The 23,211-nt window shown below is 40.0% G+C and overlaps 1 protein-coding gene and 1 pseudogene across 3 annotated transcripts in view; both read right to left on the bottom strand.

Annotated features, from left to right (window-relative positions):
- Nucleotides 1-23,211, bottom strand: part of DIPK1A (divergent protein kinase domain 1A) — a 126,648-nt gene that overhangs the window by 39,673 nt on the left and 63,764 nt on the right. The gene's annotated exons all lie outside the window — the stretch shown is intronic.
- On the bottom strand, nucleotides 22,327-23,121 carry LOC103075410 (rho-related GTP-binding protein RhoQ pseudogene; annotated as a pseudogene).

Below are 23,211 nucleotides of genomic sequence, written 5' to 3' on the forward strand. Positions count from 1 at the left end.
GCGCAGGCTCAGCGGCCACGACTCACGGGCCCAGCCGCTCCGCGGCATGTGGGATCTTTCCAGACTGGGGCACGAACCCGCGTCCCCTGCATCAGCAGGCGGACTCTCAACCACTGCGCCACCAGGGAAGCCCTTTCTCTACTTTTTTAACATTTTTTATGTTGTGCGATAAAGAATACTTCCACACCAAGACACCCCCTTCCCACACATTCATTCAGCAACTATTTATTGTCTACTAAGTGCCAGATGCTGCCTTAGGCACTTTTAGAACATCTCCAGTTAAAGGGACAAACAAGTTATAAATCTACCATACAAGTACCCTTAACACAGTTAAGAGGGTTCTTTGAACAACTGTAGCATGGCATGATTTTACTTTTAGAAGTCCAATCTTTTTTTTTTTTTGGCCACTAGAGAAAGATTATTTAATAAAAGATGATGAGACAACTGTTAATCATTTGGAAATAGCATATTTAAATACCATAACATATCTTATATCAAAATAAATTCCACATGAGGGACTTCCCTGGTGGCGCAGTGGTTAAGAATCTGCCTGCCACAACCTGCTGAGACTGAACGCGGAAGAAATAGAAAATATGATCAGACCAATCACAAGCACTGAAATTGAGACTGTCATTAAAAATCTTCAAACAAACAAAATCCCAGGACCACATGGCTTCACAGGCGAATTCTATCAAACATTTAGAGAAGAGCTAACACCTATCCTTCTCAAACTCTTCCAAAATATAGCAGAGGGAGGAACACTCCCAAATTCATTCTACGAGGCCACCATCACCCTGATACCAAAACCAGACACGGATGTCACAAAGAAAGAAAACTACAGGCCAATATCACTGATGAACATAGATACAAAAATCCTCAACAAAATACTAGCAAACAGAATCTAACAGCACATTAAAAGGATCATACCCCATGATCAAGTGGGGTTTATTGCAGGAATTCAAGGATTCTTCAATATACGCAAATCAATCAGAGTGATACACCATATTAACAAATTGAAGGAGAAAAACCATATGATAATCTCAGTAGGTGCAGAGAAAGCTTTCGACAAAAATCAACACCCATTTATGATAAAAACCCTCCAGAAAGTAGGCATAGAGGGAACTTTCCTCAACATAATAAAGGCCATATATGACAAACCCACAGCCAACATCGTCCTCAATGGTGAAACACTGAAAGCATTTCCACTAAGATCAGGAATAAGACAAGGTTGCCCACTCTCACCACTCTCATTCAACATAGTTTTGAAAGTTTTACCCACAGCAATCAGAGAAGAGAAGGAAATAAAAGGAATCCAAATCGGAAAAGAAGAAGTAAAGCTATCACTGTTTGTAGATGACATGATACTCTACATAGAGAATCCTAAAGATGCTACCAGAAAACTACTAGAGCTAATCGATGAATTTGGTAAAGTAGCAGGATACAAAATTAATGTACGGAAATCTCTGGCATTCCTATACACTAGTGATGAAAAATCTGAAAGTGAAATCAAGAAAACACTCCCATTTACCACTGCAACAAAAAGAATAAAATATCTAGGAATAAACCTACCTAAGGAGACAAAAGACCTGTATGCAGAAAACTATAAGACACTGATGAAAGAAATTAAAGATGATACAAATATATGGAGAGAGATACCATGTTCTTGGATTGGAAGAATCAACATGGTGAAAATGACTACCCAAAGCAATCTAAAGATTTAATGCAATCCCTATCAAACTACCACTGGCATTTTTCACAGAACTAGAAAAAAATTTTTCACAATTTGTATGGAAACACAAAAGACCCCAAAGAGTCAAAGCAATCTTGAGAACGAAAAACGGGAAAACGGAGCTGGAGGAATCAGACTCCCTGACTTCAGACTATACTACAAAGCTACAGTAATCAAGACAATATGGTACTGGCACAAAAACAGAAAGACAAATCAATGGAACAGGATAGAAAGTCCAGAGATAAACCCATGCACATATGGTCACCTTATCTTTGATAAAGGAGGCAGGAATGTACAGTGGAGAAAGGACAGCCTCTTCATTAAGTGTGCTGGGAAAACTGGATGGGTACATGTAAAAGTATGAGATTAGATCACTCCCTAACACCGTACACGAAAATAAACTCAAAATGGATTAAAGACCTAAATGTAAGGCCAGAAACTATCAAACTCTTAGAGGAAAACATAGGCAGAACACTCTATGACATAAATCACAGCAAGATCCTTTTGACCCACCTCCCAGAGAGTAATGGAGATAAAAACAAAAATAAACAAATGGGACCTAATGAAACTTCAAAGCTTTTGCACAGCAAAGGAAACCATAAACAAGACCAAAAGACAGCCCTCAGAATGGGAGAAAATATTTGCAAATGAATCAACTGACAAAGGATTAATCTCTAAAATTTACAGGCAGCTCATGCAGCTCAATAACAAAAAAATAAACAACCCAATCCAAAAATGGGCAGAAGACCTAAATAGACATTTCTCCAAAGAAGATATACAGACTGCCAACAAACACATGAAAGAATGCTCAACATCATTAATCATTAGAGAAATGCAAATCAAAACTACAATGAGATATCATCTCACACCAGTCAGAATGGCCATCATCAAAAAATCTAGAAACAATAAATGCTGGAGAGGGTGTGGAGAAAAGGGAACACTCTTGCACTGCTGGTGGGAATGTGAATTGGTTCAGCCACTATGGAGAACAGTATGGAGGTTCCTTAAAAAACTACAAATAGAACTACCATATGACCCAGCAATCCCACTACTAGGTATATACCCTGAGGAAACCAGAATTCAGAAAGAGTCATGTACCAAAATGTTCATTGCAGCTCTATTTACAATAGCCCGGAGATGGAAACAACCTAAGTGCCCGTCGTCGGATGAATGGATAAAGAAGATGTGGCACATATATACAATGGAATATTACTCAGCCATAAAAAGAAACGAAATTGAGCTATTTGTAATGAGGTGGATAGATCTAGAGTCTGTCATACAGAGTGAAGTAAGTCAGAAAGAGAAGGACAAATACCGTATGCTAACACATATATATGGAATTTAAGAAAAAAAAATTACCAAACGTAAAATAGATAGCTAGTGAGAAGCAGTCGCATAGCACAGGGAGATCAGCTCAGTGCTCTGTGACCACCCTGAGGGGCGGGATAGGGATGGTGGGAGGGAGGGAGACACAAGAGGGAAGAGATATGCGAACATATGTATATGTATAACTGATTCACTTTGCTATAAAGCAGAAACTAGCACACCATTGTAAAGCAATCATACTCCAATAAAGATGTAAAAAATAAATAAATAAAATAAAATAAAATAAAAGAATCTGCCTGCCAATGCAGGGGACATGGGTTCGAGCCCTGTTCCGGGAAGATCCCACATGCCGCAGAGCAACTAAGCCCACATGCCACAAATACTGAGCCTGCGCTCTAGAGACTGTGAGCCACAATTACCGAGCCCATGCACCGCAACTACTGCAACCCACGTGCCTAGAGCTGTGCTCCACAACAAAGAGAAGCCACCACAACGAGAAGCCCGCACACCGCAACAAAGAGTAGCCCCCGCTCGCTGCAACTAGAGAAAGCCCATGCACAGCAACAAAGACCCAACGCAGCCAACAAATAAATAAATTTATTTAAACAAATAATAAATTCCACATGAAACTGATGGACATGTAAAATCTGAAATAATATAATATAAATGTAGGAATCAAGAAGTTACTGAATAAAATTATCGAAACCATTTTATTTTAGGAAAGCTAAAAGAAAAGCCAATCTTTTTTTTTTTTAAACCAACTTTGTGATTTTTATTTATGGGCAACAACTATATACTCCTAGATATCACTAAACTGTGTACAATTAGAAACACAGCATTGTAGAAGAGCAGACATCAGAATTAAACAGAGCAGACTTAAGGAAATATCAGTCTTCATTTTTTTTTTTTTAATATTTATTTATTTATTTATTTATTTATTTAATGTTGGCTTTGCTGGGTCTTAGTTGCGGCACATGGGATCTTCGTTGAGGCATGCGGGATCTTTAGTTATGGCGCTCAGTCTCTTTGTTGCGGCGCTCGGGCTTCTCTCTAGTTGCGGCATGCAGGTTTTCTCTCTCTAGTTGTGGCACGTGGGCCCAGTAGTTGTGGCACATGGGCTTACTTTCTCCGCAGCATGTGGGATCTTACCGGACCAGGGATCGAACCCACGTCCCCTGCGTTGGCAGGCGGATTCTTTATCACTGGACCACCAGGGAAGCCCCTCAATCTTCATTATTTTGCCCATTTTTCATTACGTGCACAAAGAAGCATGAATGCAATTTGAAATATTTTAATGGCAATAAAGTTAAAATCACCCACCTGTGTGACAAGTCCAACCTTATATTAACACTGAGATAGGGTTTTAAAAGAAGATTAATCTCAATTCATTCAGTAAAAAGTCAAGGAAGACCTTACAATGCAATACAATGTAAAAGAATATTTTCTTTTTTCCTTCTTGCCTTGCTCCACAGCAGGTAGAAGTCGCAGAGCAAAGGAAACAACACAGACCTGGTGAGTAGGGTTCTCTCTTAGTGTTCAGAATTTGGTCCTGTCTTACCTACTTCTTGACACCTACCTCAAGAAGCCTAGTAATGTCAACTACCCTCTGGACTCTCCATCAATGATTTCTATTAGCTTTCAAATGCATATTGAGCTTAATAGATGCCAGCAGCTAAGACTTGTGTATTTCTCCCTCCTGCAGAGGCAGTTTAATAAAACTTGGAATCATTTTGCTTTTCTCTCAAATAGCTACGTTAAATTTTTTCCCTGGCATATGTTTAAATGGAAAAACACCCTGTAAACTGGCTTGCCCGCTGAGTGTTCATCATGATACAGAATGTCAAAAATTTTAGAGAGGAAGTTGGATTAATGATGTTCCCAGCAGGGCACTGGGCATCACCTGTTGTACCTATGACAAAAGGAGTGAAACACGTTTTGTTTGTTTTTTTTTTAAATTTAATTAATTAATTACTTTATTTTATGGCTGTGTTGGGTCTTCGTTTCTGCGCGAGGGCTTTCTCTAGTTGCAGCAAACGGGGTCCACTCTTCATCGCGGTGCGCGGGCCTCTCACTATCGCGGCCTCTCCTGTTGCGGAGCACAGGCTCCAGACGCGCAGGCTCAGTAATTGTGGCTCACGGGGCTAGTTGCTCCGCGGCACGTGGGATCCTCCCAGACCAGAGCTCGAACCCGTGTCCCCTGCATTGGCAGGCAGACTCTCAACCACTGTGCCACCAGGGAAGCCCCGAAACACGTTTTTATTCCAGCATGCCACGGAACTTACAGTGATTTGAGAGTAACACAAAATAGTATAAGGACCTTCATGTGTTCTTTTTTTTTTTTTAACATCTTTATTGGAGTATAATTGCTTTACAATGTTGTGTTAGTTTCTGCTGTATAACAAAGTAAATCAGCTCTACTTATACATATATCCCCATATCCTCTCCCTTTTGCATTTCCCTCCCACCCTCCCTATCCCACCCCTGTAGGTGGTCACAAATCACGGAGCTGATCTCCCTGTGCTATGCAGCTGCTTCCCACTAGCTATCTATTTTACATTTGGTAGTGTGTATATGTCAATGCTACTCTCTCACTTAGTCCCAGCTTACCCTTCCACCTCCCCGTGTCCTCAAGTCCATTCTCTGTGTCTGTGTCTTTATTCCTGCCTGCCAATAGGTTCACCAGAACCATTTTTTTTTTTAGATTCCATATATATGTGTTAGCATACGGTATTTGTCTTACTCTTTCTGACTGACTTCACTCTGTATGACAGACTCTAGGTCCATCCACCTCATTACAAATAGCTCAATTTCGTTTCTTTTTATGGCTGAGTAATATTCCATTGTATGTTTGGCCACATCTTCTTTATCCATTCATTTGTTGATGGACACTTAGGTTGCTTCCATGTCCTGGCTATTGTAAATAGTGCTGCAATGAACATTGTGGTACATGACCCTTTTTGAATTATGGTTTTCTCAGGGTATATGCCCAGTAGTGGGATTGCTGGGTCATATGGTAGTTCTATTTTTAGTTTTTTAAGGAACCTCCATACTGTTCTCCATAGTGGCTGTATCAATTTACATTCACCAACAGTGAAAGAGGGTTCTCTTTTCCCCACACCCTCTCAAGCACTTATTGTTTGTAGATTTTTTGATGATGGCCATTATGAGGTGATACATCATTGTAGTTTTGATTTGCATTTCTCTAATGATTAGTGATGTTGAGCATCCTTTCATGTGTTTGTTGGCAATCTGTATATCTTCTTTGGAGAAATGTCCTTTTAGGTCTTCTGCCCATTTTTGCATTGGGTTATTTGTTTTTTTGATATTGAGTTGCATGAGCTGCTTGTATACTTTGGAGATTAATCCTTTGTCAGTTGCTTCATTTGCAAATATTTTGTCCCATGCTGAGGGTTGTCTTTTCGTCTTGTTTATGGTTTCCTTTGCTGTGCAAAAGCTTTGAAGTTTCATTAGGTCCCATTTGTTTATTTTTGTTTTTATTTCCATTTCTCTGGGAGGTGGGTCAAAAAGGATCTTGCTGTGATTTATATCATAGAGTGTTCTGCCTATGTTTTCCTCTAAGAGTTTGATAGTTTCTGGCCTTACATTTAGGTCTTTAATCCATTTTGAGTTTATTTTCGTGTATGGTGTTAGGGAGTGTTCTAATTTCATTCTTTTACATGTAGCTGTCCAGTTTTCCCAGCACCACTTATTGAAGAGGCTGTCTTTTCTCCATTATATATTCTTGCCTCCTTTATCAAAGATAAGGTGACCATATGTGCAGGGGTTTATCTCTGGCTTTCTATCCTGTTCCATTGATCTATCTTTCTGTTTTTGTGCCAGTGCCATACTGTCTTGATTACTGTAGGTTTGTAGTGTAGAGTGAAGTCCAGGAGCCTGATTCCTCCAGCTCTGTTTCTCTTTCTCAAGATTGCTTTCACTATTCGGGATCTTTTGTGTTTCCATACAAATTGTGAAAATTTTTTGTTCCAGTTTTGTGAAAAATGCATTGGTAGTTTAATAGGGATTGCATTGAATCTGTAGATTGCTTTGGGTAGTCATTTTCACCATGTTGATTCTTCCAATCCAAGAACATGGTATATCTCTCCATCAGTTTGTATCATCTTTAATTTCTTTCATCAGTGTCTTATAGTTTTCTGCATACAGGTCTTTTGTCTCCTTAGGTAGGTTTATTCCTAGGTATTTTATTATTTTTGTTGCAGTGGTAAATGGGAGTGTTTTCTTGATTTCACTTTCAGATTTTTCATCATTAGTGTATAGGAATGCCAGAGATTTCTGTGCATTACTTTTGTATCCTGCTACTTTACCAAATTCATCGATTAGCTCTAGTAGTTTTCTGGTAGCATCTTTAGGATTCTCTATGCATAGTATGTAATCTGCAAACAGTGACAGTTTTACTTCTTCTTTTCCAATTTGTATTCCTTTTATTTCTTTTTCTTCTCTGATTGCTGTGGCTAAAACTTCCAAAACTATGCTGACTAATAGTGGTGAGAGTGGACAACCTTGTCTTGTTCCTGATCTTAGAGGAAATGGTTTCAGTTTTTCACTATTGAGAATGATGTTGGCTGTGGGTTTGTCATGTATGGCCTTTATTATGTTGAGGAAAGTTCCCTCTATGCCTACTTTCTGGAGGGTTTTTATCATAAATTGGTGTTGAATTTTGTCAAAAGCCTTTTCTGCATCTACTGAGATTATCATATGGTTTTTATCCTTCAATTTGTTAATATGGTGTATCACATTGATTGATTTCCATATATATTCATGTGTTCTTTAATTTCTGCAGATCCTGCTGCTTCACATTTTAAAATAAAGATTAAAAAAAACAGCCATAAATGACATCTGTAGCTATTAACTAATTTTATTTCCCTGTGTGGCACTCACTAAAATGTTCCCAGTGGTCTGCCCCATACCAATTACCTAGACAATCTAGACTTTGATTAAGAAATGTAGTTACTGTTTCTGACCTTTTTATTTTTGCTGAACTATCCAAAATATGGCCCAGCAGATTTTCTGTTCTGCTGATTTTGTGCCTAGCTACTAGTGGTACATTGCTTTATTCCAAATTATGCTCCTGAAAGTCATGATAAGAATTTTAGTAAATACACTACAGCAGTGATTCTCAACTGGAGTCAATTTTGCCCCCAGGGGATACCTGGCAATGTCTGGAACTGGGGAGTGCTACTGGAGTCTTGTGGGTAGAGGCCAGAGATGCTGTTAAACATCCTTCAATGCACAGAAGTTCCCTTCACAACTAAGAATTATCTGCCCAAATGTCAATAGTGCTAAGGCTGAGAAAACTTGTATTATGGTTACACAGTAAAATGAAAACAAAAATTAAGCAGTTGAAAGAATCAAATTTGTATGACACTATCATTTTATTTTAGTCTTTAAGGCATAAACTACTACTAATTAAAAAAAATATAACATCTGTCTGGAAATAACAGAAGTAATTCTTTAAGACTAAATGATTGGCAATATCTTATTATAAATAAAGAAAATCACTGGAGATGGAAAATATATAAATGATGAAATAAACTTTCCTACCAATTCTACTGTAAGGAATAGTGATACTTTTTCTTCTTTTTTTATATTGTTTGATCTCACTGTGATAACTTTATTTCAAAACAAATCTGAAAATCTATGATCTTATTCAAATGATTTTACATTAAGTTTTTTTTTTTTTTTTTTTTTTTTTTTGCGGTACGTGGGCCTCTCACTGTTGTGGCCTCTCCCGTTGCGGAGCACAGGCTCCGGACGCGCAGGCTCAGCAGCCATGGCTCACGGGCCCAGCCGCTCCACGGCATGTGGGATCTTCCCGGACCGGGGCACAAACCCGTGTCCCCTGCACCGGCAGGCGGACTCTCAACCACTGAGCCACCAGGGAAGCCCCTAAATTAAGTTTTAAAAATAGGCATAAAGAAGCAACACCTCAAAATTTAGCCATGTAAGACTACTTCTATGTTACTTATCAATTTTTCACTTTCAACATCTTTTACAAACATATAAAGCATAAAGTCACATCTGCTCTACCTCTAAATACTTCCTACACAGATGTTCTTAATTTTGAAAAGTAAGGAAGAAAAACAGGTATCATGTCTTACTTAATATTTTTAGTGGACTTGAACACTCAGAAAACCTAACAAATTGATAAGGCTATTGCTTGCAAAAACTCAAATACAATGATTTCATCATTTCATAGAAAAAGCTGAGAGACATGTTTGCCCTTTTTCTTTTGTGATAACACTGGTTTATAAGATTTATGTAAGTTTCATGTGTACAACATATTTTCATTCAAGTTTTTCAATTACCAGTTACTCTGAAATAAACTTCAAAAATCTTTTTTTTACTTATTGTTATATTCACAACATTGTAAGTAGCTTTTACTGCTAAATATTTAGGAGTAATCTGGCTGAAAAAAACTAAAGTTAAAATTATTGACACATATTCCCCAATATAACTTTTACCCTTTTCTTTAAATAAACTCTACATATTTATAGTAATAATACTTTTGAAAAATATGCTAGCTGTAAAAAAGAACAGAAATATAAAGAAAGCATTTAATAAGGTAAATACTTTATACCACAACACATACAGATAACCTTTGTTTGGAATGGATCCTGTACCTTTTTTTTTTTTTAACATCTTTATTGGAGTATAATTGCTCTACAGTGGTGTGTTAGTTTCTGCTTTATAACAAAGTGTATCAGCCAGACATATACATATATCCCTATATCTCCTCCCTCTTGCATCACCCTCCCACCCTCCCTATCCCACCCCTCTAGGTGCTCACAGAGCACCGAGCTGATCTCCCTGTGCTATGCGGCTGCTTCCCACTAGCTAGCTATTTTACATTTTATAGTGTATATATGTCCATGCCACTCTCTCACTTCATCTCAGCTTCCCCTTCCCCGTGTCCTCAAGTCCATTCTCTATGTCTGCATCTTTATTCCTGTCCTGCCCCTAGGTTCTTCAGAACCCTTTTCTTTTTTTTTGTTTTAGATTCCATATATATGTGTTAGCATACGGTATTTGTTTTTCTCTTTCTGACTTACTTCACTCTGTATGACAGACCCTAGGTCCATCCACCTCACTACAAATAACTCAATTTCGTTTATTTTTTGGCTGCGTTGAGTCTTTGTTGCTGCACCTGGGCTTTCTCTAGTTGTGGTGAGCAGGCTTCTCATTGCAGTGGCTTCTCTTGTTGGGGAGCATGGGCCCTAGGCATGCGGGCTTCAGTAGTTGTGGCTCATGGGCTCAGTAGTTGTGGTGTATGGGCTTAGTTGCTCCGCGGCACGTGGGATATTCCCGGACCAAGGATCGAACCCGTGTCACCTGCATTGGCAGGTGAATTCCCAACCACTGCATCACCAGGGAAGTCCCGGCAGGCGGATTCTTAACGACTGTGCCACCAGGGAAGTCCCTCCTGTACCTTTATTAAAGGGTGTTACGGGCTTCCCTGGTGGCGCAGTGGTTGAGAGTCTGCCTGCCGATGCAGGGGACATGGGTTCGTGCCCTGGTCCGGGAAGATCCCACATGCCACGGAGCGGCTAGGCCCGTGAGCCATGGCTGCTGAGCCTGCACGTCCAGAGCCTGTGCTCCACAACGGGAGAGGCCACAACAGGGAGAGGCCCGCGTTCCGGAAAAAAAAAAAAAAAAAGGGTGTTTCACTGCTTAGTTGGAAGGCTATGGGAAAACTATTAAGAAAATTATCTAAATGTATCTAAACTATCCTAGTGCTAATTTTCATAAACATCAAAAAACAGCTATGATACTCAACCAAAGAAACACACAAAAAATTACTTTCATGTCATTCCACACAAGGAAAATCTTGAGTTTTTATGTTAAAAATAGTGAAAATAAAGGTTCTAAAAATATCTATGGTCCCCAACTTGTCCTGAGCATGAAAATGCTTTTTTTATGACAAAACTTTAGGGAAGAATTCCTTGTCAAAGGGCATTATTAGTCTATTGATCAGAGTTTTAGCATTCTTCATCTTTCTAAGAGCTGAATTTTCACTTTTATAGGAAGATTTGTCATTGTTCTCTGACCTAAATTCTAAAGGTTTTATTTGCATGAGCATATTCTCTGTTTTGATTTTATTAGAACTCTAGAAATAAAATTCTAACAGGGAGCAGATAATTTTCACATTTTCTCTGAATGCCGGTTCATATTTTTTATAGCTTAGGCACTGACAGCATCAAAAATGCAAACACTTTTCGCTGGGGAACTAATTGCATGGGGTGATCCTTAAGCCTGTGGCTAGTTTCAATAGCAAATTACTATTCCAAAGAAGTGTCAAAGTGTGGGAAAATGCTCATGATATGGTTAGAGAAAAAAATAAGCTTTCAAAACAACATGTATGGGGCTTCCCTGGTGGCGCAGTGGTTGAGAGTCTGCCTGCCGATGCAGGAGACACGGGTTCGTGCCCCGGTCTGGGAGGATCCCACATGCTGCGGAGCGGCTGGGCCCGTGAGTTGTGGCCGCTGAGCCTGTGCGTCTGGAACCTGTGCTCCGCAACGGGAGAGGCCACAACAGTGAGAGGCCCGCGTAACGCAAAAAACAAAAAACATGTATGGTATGTTCCCAATTTTGCTTTAAAAAAAAAAGAAAGAGAAAGTTACCAACCGACTGTAAAAACTGCAAGGAAATAAACCAAAATGTCAAGAGTGGTTATCTCAAAATGTCAAAAGTAGTGGGATTATGGATGATTTTTTTTTTTTTTTGGTACACGGGCGTCTCACTGTCGTGGCCTCTCCCGTTACGGAGCACAGGCTCCGGACGCACAGGTCCAGAGGCCATGGCTCACGGGCCCAGCCACTCCGCGGCATGTGGGATCTTCCCGGACCGGACACGAACCCGTGTCCCCTGCATCGGCAGGCAGACTCTCAACCACTGCCGCCACCAGGAAGCCCTATGGATGATTTTTATTTTTTTCTCTATTGTATAGATTTTCTATAATGAATACATATTACTTTTTTAATCTAAGAAAACTACATATTTGTATATAGGTGCTTAGCATATCTATTTAAAAACATACCTGTAGGGCTTCCCTATATCAGTCATATAGAATTGTTTAAAATACAGAAGTATAACTTAAATTATAAAGTAAATACCCATATAACTCCCACCTGGGTTAAGAAACAGTTTCTCTAGTGCCTTCACTGACCCCCATGTGACCTCTCCAGTAAGGGTTAATTAACATGCTCCTGACTTCAATGATAATCATATATGTGCTTTCCTATGTAACTTAACCATTGATCATGTATCCCTAAAACACAGAATTTGATGTTCATTTCTCTTGTACTTTACAGAAATAGAAGCATATACCATATATTCTATTGTGACTTGCACCTTTCTCTGATGCATACAGCCATAATTTGTTCATTTTCTTTGCTGCAGAGTATTCCACTGATTATTTTTTTAAGTGAGAAATTTACTTTGTCTTATCACAATCAATACATAAATTTTTAAATGTATACATTTCTCTTCAAGCTCCGTTGGAAAAAAAAACACATAGTATGGAGATGCATTCTATGCTTACCTCCATGCACTCTGTGGGTCTTATATATGTCATCCAATGTTCCTAGAAATCATGGATTCAGAAGGTTTGGGAGAGACAACGAAAACGAATAGTTCAACCATACACTGATGTGGTATGAGGCTGATGTGAACAGTTTTGTCCTAAGTCAGCTGTGCCAGGAGGAAGTCTAAAGGCATTACATGGGGAGTGTCATAGAACTGCCTGGGGGTGGGTGCGACTTTAATTATCAGTCAATGAGGGAATGACTTTTTGTCGCTAAAAGTTGAAGACTATAATCCTTTGTTTTGCTGCTGCTGCTTTAGAGATCACAAGCCAGGCTCATGTTTAAAAGAGCTGTAAGGCCAGGAAAACAGAGCAAAGCCATTCCCAGGATTAAAAAAGCAGGCACACAGAGGGCTTTTAATGAACAAGTAGACAGCCGGCATTTCATAGAGCACATGGGAGGGAGGTGCAGTCCCCATCAGCACTCTACATAAAAGGAATATTAGCATTTGCAAGAGCAAATGAACTCAGTCATGGAGTTCTTCAATATCCCAGTGCAGAAAGACGGGGGTTAAGAAAGCTAAGTGTTCCAATTTTCCATTGTTGTATAATAAACTATCCCAAAACTCAGTGGCTTACAAAAATAATTTGTCTCTCATGGTTCCGAGTTGATTGGACTCAGCTGGTCACTTCTCTCAAGTTTTTCATGCATTTGTGATTAGGGCTGAAGACATGTGACAAAGGACTGACTGGGCTGGACTGTCAGTCCAGGGGGTGGACTGGACGGGGGGTGGTTGTTTCACTCACAAGTCCAGCTAGCTCCATGTGGCCTAGCTGGTCTTCTTCTGAGCATGGTGCTCAGGGTAGTCAGGCTTCTTACATGATGGCTGACTTACTCCAGGGCAAGTGTTCCCAGAGACCAAGGCAGAAAAGCTGCATCATTTCTGCCCCACTCTCTTGGTTACACAGGGCCAGATCAGATGGAATGGAGGGGGTACTCCATAAGGGCTTGCATACCAGGAAGCATGGCTACTGAGGGGTCATCTTTGGAGAGTAGCTACCACTCCCAGATAGGATCAACAAAGCAGGGTCTACGGGAGAGGAGAAAAACAATGTGGAGGTCCTACCCAGAACAGAGACAATTTTCTTGGCCGTTCAGATTAAGGGCTCTCCTTTCCTCCTTAGTGGGGCAGAACTGGAAACTGCAATTAAAATCTATTAATAGTATTTGTAGGGCTTCCCTGGTGGCGCAGTGGTTGAGAGTCCGCCTGCCGACGCAGGGGACATGGGTTCGTGCCCCGCTCCGGGAGGATCCCACATGCCGCGGAGCGGCTGGGCCCGTGAGCCATGGCCGCTGAGCCTGCGCGTCCGGAGCCTGTGCTCCGCTACGGGAGAGGCCACAACAGTGAGAGGCCTGCGTACCGCAAAAAAAATAAAATAAAATAAAATAAAAATAGTATTTGTAGTTGTATGTATTTGTGTTTAAGTTACTGAATACAGTTTTCATTCCATATCATGAGCTCAGTAACTGTCAACAAATCTTTAGCTTATGTACACGAAGTTCCAAGTTAAAGAACTACTTAAGATATGGTTATACATAAGTTTCCAAATAGAATTCACATTACCTTCGTATTTCAGTTAAGATTTGGGCACCCAGAATGGGCAAATCACGTGTCCATTTTCCCTTTTTAGTACGCCTGAGGCACCATACTGGGTCTAGAACTTACTACACATACAATATCCACATGCAAATCTCACATGGGAATCCTAGTGGGCACTTAAACTCACTAACAATTCACTTACTAAAAATAAAGTTTAGCTACGTTTTACCTAAACTCAGAGATTGAACACCATGGTCCCTTTAAACTTCAGATTCTGAAGTACATTTTAGGGCAAAATTTATTTGGAATAGTTACCTCTACAGTTGTACAACCTGATTGATTTAACAATTTTCAACAGAGTTTGGAATCTTGGAGTATCCAGAGGCTGATTATAATTTAGATGAAACTTGATTATTGTAAAGGGTTTTAAAAAGGAAATTAATGTTAGTTAATATTCTGTGAGATTGATGAAGAAGGAAGCTGGGTTCTGAAGCTTCCTTTCCCAGGATTCATTTATGTGACTTTAAATACTGAAACCTCACCTCTCTCTGATACATGAGAAAAGCAGATGTGTGTGTTCAAATACTGGGGTGGCCAGAGCAGGCCTGCGGGAGGTGGTTCACCTCTGTGAGACAGCATTCTGCCTTTGTATCACTGAAAGAACCGTGGCTGCTCAGGGAATGTGGTCAGAAAGGAGCTACGGTTCCTCTGACCCGAGAGGCGTGTGGAGGTTCTATTCCCGTTGGTTGGTACCCTGCACAGATTTTCAGAAGCCCTAGAGCAGAACAACTTTAATTTAAAAACATAACAGGTTGGGGTGGTGGCACAGGGGTTAAGAATCCGCCTGCCAATGCAGGGAACACGGGTTCAAGCCCTGGTCCAGGAAGATCCCACATGCCGCGGAGGAACTCAGCCCGTGCGCCACAGCTACTGAGCCTGCGCTCTAGAGCCCGTGAGCCACAATTACTGAAGGCCGTGCACCAAGAGACTGTGCTTCGTAACGAAGAGTAGCCCCCGCTCACCGCAACTGGAGAAAGCCCGCGCGCAGCAATGAAGACCCAGTGCAGCCATAAATAAAATAAATAAATTAAGAAATATATATATAACAGGTTGAACAGTGCCTATCTAGTCCATTCTAATCAGACATCTCTGAAGGTAAACTCCTCATTTGTAAAGCAATTAAAACAGAAGTGACATGTTAAATGTAACTACCTCAGAGTTAGAAGAGTCCTCAGAGGACCCAGATTCTATTTTTTTTCTCATCAAAGTACATTCATACCAGAAAACAGTACATGCCCAGTATAGAAAAAATGGACAATAAATAATTATGTAATTCCAGTTATAAGATAAATAAGTCCTGGGGTGTAATGTACAGCATGGTGACTGTAGTTAACAATACTGTATTGTGTATTTGAAAGTAGCTAAGAGAGTGGATCTTAAATGTTCTCATCACAAGAAAAAATACTGTAACTATGTGAGGAGATGGATGTTAACTAAACTAATTGTGGTGATCATTTTGCAGTATATACACACATATCAAATCACTCTGTTGTATACCTAAAGCTAATACAATGTTATATGTTAATTATATCTCAATAAAAAAACAAAACAAAACAAAAAATAATGTAAAAAAGAAGGTAAATGATCGAGTTTTGGTGTATTTCTTTTGTAGCTGTTATATAATGTACATATATAACATACATTAAGAAAAATAAAATTGGGGTCTTATGATAAATGTCATTTATTACTTTTTTCCACTTAAACACATTCTTAGGCCATTACATAGTCTTGATATTTAAAAAATATGATATTTAAATGAATGCATAACATTTTGCAGTATGGGTATACCATAATTTATTTAATCCTATTTCTATTGTTGGACATTTTTATTATTTTCAATATTGTGGTCTATTAATAGTAACAACAACAATATTATTAATGAGAGCCAATATTTATTAGTGTTATCCTGTACCAGGAACTGTTATCTTCATAAAAAGTCTGCTCTGGGGTGATAAATTGGTCAAGGGTAAGAAAACTGTTGTCCATGAGCCAAATCCAGTCTGCTACATGGTTTTGTAATTTTATTGGAACACATCCACCCCATTCGCTGATTTACTGTCTAAGGCTGCTTTAATGCTATAATGGCACAGTTGAGTGGTTGCAACAGAGACCGTATGGCCAGTAAAGCCCCAAATATTTACTATCTGGCTCTTTATAGAAATAGTTTGTCAACGCTTGGATTGTAAATATTCATTCCTTCCCCCTTCCCCACTTTCCCGGCCTCTTTGATGTTGGGCTTGGCCATGTGACTTGCTTTGGCCAATGTTTGTTAGTAGATGTGATGCAAAGAAAAGTGTACAATTGGACTTGCCTTCTTATACTTCAAGCACTGCCAGGAGAAGAACAGGTCCCTGGTAGTCCATTCATCCCAGGACAGTAAGTGACACTGTAGCCCACCTGAACCAAAGCCATAGCCGGGAGCCAATCCCAGCCTAGAAAAGTTGATGTATGAGTGAGAAATTAATGGTCATTGTGTGTCACCGAGTTCTGGGGACAATTTGTTATGCAGCATTGTTGTTGTAGCTAAGTGATATTGGACTCCTCCTTATGCTTAAATCTCCGTATAAGAACTCTATGAGTGGGGACTATTCTTCATTTTACAGATGGAGAAACTAAGAAACATATGCAGGTTAAAGCAAGGCTATACTAGTAGTAAATAGGAGAACCAGGATTTGAATTGAGGCAACATGGCTTCAGAGTCCATATTTGCTCTACTCTATTGCCTACTGTATTAAATACATAAGTATTTGCTTGAGTATTCGATTATTTCTTCAGGAGAGATTTCAGCAAGAAAATTTCTAGGTCAAAGGGTAACTAGTTTTAAAAGGTTAATGATACATATTGTTACATACTTTCCAAAAAGCTTGCAACAATTAACATTCACTGGTTTTTCAAATGCACTTTTTTCACCTTCACCAGCATCCAATTCTATATAGGCAATTACATTTTTAGTTTCATTTACAGTTAGTTTTAAGACAGTGGCCTTGAATTTTTTTAATATGCTGAATCTTTTTCTTTTTAAATTTTTTTTTAAAAAAATGAATAGTTGATACTCTCTGAATCTTTAGCACTAGATTTGACAAAAGCCCAGGTATACAAAAACCAGGGGGGCACTGAATAGAGCTACTGTGGTTGACTACTTCAGGCCTGACCTAAGTACATTATCCTAAAGAATTATTAGAAGCACAGAGAAATCTAAGATGAGCCTTCAGGTTATGTCAGTCCAAGGAATGAGAAATACGGCCTTCCACTGCTCAAATCAGCCTCTCAGAGAACAGAGAGGTCACAAAAGCATTCTTTCTTGGAGTGAACATCACCAACACCTAACGATCCTCTTTTCAGTTCAATAGTAAAATAGTTGATAGTTGTAGCAGTTTAAAAATTATTATTTTAGAATAGACTAAAAATCTGTTTGGAATGATAATCTTATTTCAAAAATATTACAAATCATGCAAACCAGATGGCCATCTCTAATTTTGGAATTTCTCAGACAAGTGTTAATCTAAATTGCCTTCCCATTTCTCTCCTAAATTCCAAAGAAAGCAAAAAACAAAACAAAATGAAACCTACAGAAAATGCTTCAGAGACAGATGACAGCTATTTTGATCACAGCCATTTTTACAGCAGAAGAAAAGGAGCTCACTTATAAAGAAAACGCACTGAGACAGGTTTCTAAATGAAAATGTTTCTGCCTGCATTGTAAATAGTACTGCACCTACTTGAGGCTCGGGTTGTTTTGTTTTGTTTTTTAAGCTAAGAGTAACTAGCACATATTAAAATATTGACAGGAAGTCAGCAGAAAGAGTCTGAAGAGAGTAGGGTGTTGGCAGATTAACAGCACAAGGTTTCTGAGAGGTCAGAAGGGAGGGGACCCAGAGCAGAGATGAAGAGACAGCGACTCCACTGTGCCCAGAGGCAAGAGGGAAAGGAGGGTGCACGTGTGCATGTGTATCTGAGTGGGGAGGTTGCGTAGTTTCCATCAGATGGCTTCTGTTTTCTCTGTCTTTGAGAATAAAGGGAGAGAGAAACCTAAAACAGAAAAATTACTGTAACCTAGATTCATTTTTCCAACTAATTTGAAGTTATAAAACATTTCAAACATACAGATAAAATGTCTGTATAGAAAAACAGAAGGGGGGAGGGATAAACTGGGAGATTGGGATTGACATATACACACTATTATATATAAAATAGATAACTAATAAGGACCTGCTGAATAGCACAGGGAACTCTACTCAAATGACCTATATGGGAAAAGAATCTAAAAAAGAGTAGATATATGTATATGTTTAACTGATTCACTTTGTTGTACATCTGAAACTAACACAACATTGTAAATCAACTATACTCTAATAAGAAATTTAAAAAAAGAAAAATAGAGAAAATAACATAAAAGGTAGCTCTGTACCCACCACTAAATGTAAATAGATGTCAACAGTTTGCCATATTAATTTAAAACTCCTTTCTAAGAAGAAATACAATGTTACAACCAGATCTCAACCCTCTCCCCTTATATTCCTCATCTTTCCTTTCATCCTCAGAGGAAATCATTATCTGGATATTCGTGTCTATCTTTCCCATATATATTTTTGTATTTTTACTACATAAATTACCAAGTTATATACAATACATGGTGCTATATGCTTTGTGCTGTGAAGCACAAAGATACAATAAAAGCTGCATACCAAAGTGAGGTGCCCAAGAAAACACACACATTAAAAGTCAAAAGGGCCAGGGCTGGTTCCCTGACTACACCCCCAGTCAGATGGGGATATTAGAGAGGGAGGACTTGCAAGAGGTTTCCTTAGAGAGATGTGTTGTTATCCTATAAATACTCTTGAAAGGAAGGGTAGGGTTGATCCTTCCTAGCCCCAAGCCTAGAGAGAGGGCCTTCCACAGGACAACTCACTAGCTCAAAGCATATACCCAGGAGTTGGACTGGACTCCACTGTAAGCCTGAAGTATTCCCAAATGAAAATGTTCCCATTATTTGTTTGAGGAGGCAGTGCAGAGAGAGACCCATCAGCTTTCAACAAGCAAACTGAGCACCCAAAAAGGTAGAACAGGACGATCTCTTTACATCTGCTTTTCAACAATAACATTCATTTAAAATGACTTGACTACTAGAGTTTAGGGAAAAAAATAAGGATGGGTCAATTACTTTAGGTGGAACTTCATTTACAAAAAATAAGAATTAATGAGTACATTATTTTCAGGGCTTATAAATCATTCTTTAAGCAGTCTATGTAACTATACAGTCTATGTAACTAAAACAGGAGTCTTTGCCTTCTTTGTACCAAGGAAATCATGAGTGGTCAGGCAGGCCAAACAGTTAAGAGATGGGCAGGACTCCTTCAACATGAATAAGAACCAAAGGCAAGCTCCTTTTTGTTCAGAGTTCTTGTTGATTCAGAGTAAGTACATACTCAGTTTTGTTTTGTTTTGTTTTGTGGTACGCGGGCCTCTCACTGTTGTGGCCTCACAGGCTCCGCAACGGGCAAGCTCAGCAGCCATGGCTCACGGGCGCAGCCGCTCTGCGGCATGCGGGATCTTCCCGGACCAGGGCACGAACCCGTGTCCCCTGCATTGGCAGGTGGACTCTCAACCACTAAGCCACCAGGGAAGCCCCACACTCAGTTTAATCAAACATTCTTTTTTCAACACGTGGGTGTTTGAAAATTTTTATCAGTACTTTGCTCTTAAAATTCTCACCTAACCACAAATCCTCCGTGCCACAAAGAAATTTAAAGTGTTCTTATTTATTCATCATAAAAATTATAATTCAATGTTTCTCAAAGTACAATCCATTGTTCTTTTTTTTTTTTTTGTGGTAGGTGGGCCTCTCACTGTTGTGGCCTCTCCCGTTGCGGAGCACAGGTTCCGGACGCACAGGCTCAGCGGCCATGTCTCATGGGCCTAGCCGCTCCGTGGCATGTGGGATCTTCCTGGACCGGGGCACGAACCCGTGTCCCCTGCATCGGCAGGCGGACTCTCAACCACTGCACCACCAGGGAAGCCCCCATTGTTCTTTTGAATCAAAATCTGCTAATACAATTTTTTAAAATGCAGGTTGTCAGGACCTACCCCCAGATCTACTGAATCAGAATCCTTACAGATGAAGCTTGGGAACATGCATTTTAAAAGTTCCCCAGATTATTCATATTAAATCTGGGGGCAAAGAGTTATAGACACAAGCTAAATAAATTAAAAACCTCTCAGGAAACCCCTGTCTAGTTTACTAAAACGAGATTATATTGAACAACTACTTAACTGGCAATAGTGCCAGAAGGAGAATGCATCATTCAAGATCCCTTCCATTCCCAGATTTCAATAAACAATAAATGACTTATTATAAGTAATAATAATTCTTGTTAATAAAAGAAATATGCTATAGCTCTTAAAATTTGAACCAATAATTTAGTTATTTAAAATTGGATTTCCTTTTTTTTTTCTTTTTATTCTGAGATAACTGTGGAATCATATGAGTTTGTAAGAAATAATACAGGAGGGACTTCCCTGGCAGACCAGTGGTTAAGACTTCGCCTTCCAATGCAGGGAGCGCGGGTTTGATCCCCAGTCAGGAAGCTAAGATCCCACATACCTCGCAGCCAAAAAACAAAACATAAAACAGAAGCAATAATGTAACAAATTCAATAAAGACTTAAAAAAAGGGACTTCCCTGGTGGTGCAGTGGTTAAGAATCTGCTTGCCAATGCAGGGGGCACAGGTTCGAGCCCTGGTCCGGGAAAATCCCACATGCTGCGGAGCAACTAAGCCTGTGAGCCACTACTACTGAGCCCACACACCACAACAGAGTAGCCCCCACTCGCCACAACTAGAGAAAGCCCAGGAGAAGCAATGAAGACCCAACGCAGCCAAAAAAAGAAAAAAAAGACTTAAAATGGTCCACATCAAAAAAGTCTTAAGAAAAAAGAAGAAATAATACAGAGATCCTTTTGCCCAGTCTTCCCAATGGTAACATTTTACAAAATTACAATATCACAACCATGATAATGATATAATCTACTGATTTTATTTAGATTTGCTATTTTACTTGTACTCATTTGTGTGTGTATGTACTTAGTTCTATACAGTTTTATGTGGTAGCTTTGTGTATCCACTACTACAGTCAAGTACACACCAATTTCATCACTACAAAGATCTCCATGTTGCCCTTTTATAACCACATCTATCTCCATCCCCTCCTCTGATTCCTTGGCAGCCACGTAGTATGTACGTATCACTGTTTCTTTAATCATTCAACTAATGAAGGATATCTGGATTGATTCCAGCTTTAGAGTATTATAAATAAAGCTGCTGTAGCATTCATTTACAGGTTTTTGTTTGAAAACAAGTTTTCATTTCTCTGGAATAAATGCTCCAAAATGTAATTGATGGATTTTATGGCAGTTATACATGTTTAATTTTTTTTTTTTTAAGAAAGCACATTAAGCTTTAATATAGAAATATTTAGGTTACACTTGTGCTCAAGTAATAATAAAACATTTGTTCTTTTCGATCTCATACATTCTCTCCTCAGGAATGGCCCATCTCCTGCACGCTTGGAGCGACCTTTGGCTACGTGGCTGGACTTGTTACTTCACCACTCTGGATATACTGGAATAGAAAGAAACTTACATACAAGAACAATTAATTGGAGCAAAGGGAGAAGGTATTTCTTTGTGCAGATTCCATAAAGACTGTGCAGACATGTATATGGTCTAAGCCAGGCAGTTCCACTTAACAGCACTGTTTTTTATATAGTTACAACATGATGTGATTGTAGCTTTTTAAACTATGAAACCCCTGAGAGATTGTACCTTCTAGTTGAAATAAAGTATTTATAATAGATTGTGGCTTCAGATACTGTTTGTTGCTTCTTGGACCTTTAAGAAACATTCTTAATCAACTTTATAGAATTCTGAGGACAGGGTTGGTTTTTTTTTTTCTATTTTTTCCTTTCAAGTTTTAAACTGCTTCATTATTTATGAGGTCTGGGCATAGCTTCAGCATTTCATATGCTTTCTGAGAGAAATGGACAGTTTACTTGGCCACTGAAGACCAATTTCTCACGTAATTAAACAACAGTTTATACATCTTGATCCTATTCTTTTTTTTACTGTGTGTTTCTTTGGAGTTAAAATGGCTATGATAGCCTCATCAAAAACAGTCTTCAATCCCTTCTGGGTTAAAGCTGAACATTCTACATAGCAGCACGCACTGATCTCTTTTGCTAGCTTCTGTCCTTGTTCCACACATATAGGTTTTTCCTTCATATCATTCAGTCTTGCTAAAGTTTTGGGGTCATCTCGCAGATCAATCTGAGTTCCTATTAATAAAAAGGGTACATTTGGTGCGTATTCCTTAAGTTCTGGTACCCACTCCTCTTTCACATTTTGAAATGAGGCTGGATTTACCACAGAGAAGCATATAAGGAAGACATCAGTCATTGGATAAGACAAAGGCCTCAGACGATCATAGTCTTCCTGTCCGGCTGTGTCATAGAGTCCCAGGAGGTACTGCTTGCCCCCTACGGTGACGCTGACTGCGTAGTGGTCGAAGACGGTGGGCACGTACTCCTCCGGGAAGGCGTCGTTGGCATAGCTCATAAGTAGGCACGTCTTGCCCACCGCCCCGTCGCCGACCACCACGCACTTCAGCATCAGCGCGCCGGGCCCATGAGCCATGCTGCGGCCGGCCGGCCTCCGGGCATGGTCCCCCCGGAGCCCCCGCCCCGGCCCCGGGCTCAGCCCCAGCCCGCCTGGGGGGGTCCGCCGCCGCCGCTCAGCGCAGCACTGCCGACCCCCCGGCCCCATGCAGCGACTCCCCCCGCCTGAGGGGAGGGGGCGGCGGGCCCGGGGCGCTGCCGCCGCCTCGGTCGCTGCCCGGATCCCCGCCCGGGCCCCGGTCGCCGCGCCCGCCCGCTGCCCCCGCCGCTCGGCGCTCGCGCCCGC

The sequence above is a fragment of the Lipotes vexillifer genome, unplaced genomic scaffold, assembly GCF_000442215.2.
Source record: "Lipotes vexillifer unplaced genomic scaffold, Lipotes_vexillifer_v1.1 scaffold490, whole genome shotgun sequence".
In the NCBI taxonomy this organism is placed as follows: domain Eukaryota; kingdom Metazoa; phylum Chordata; class Mammalia; order Artiodactyla; family Lipotidae; genus Lipotes; species Lipotes vexillifer.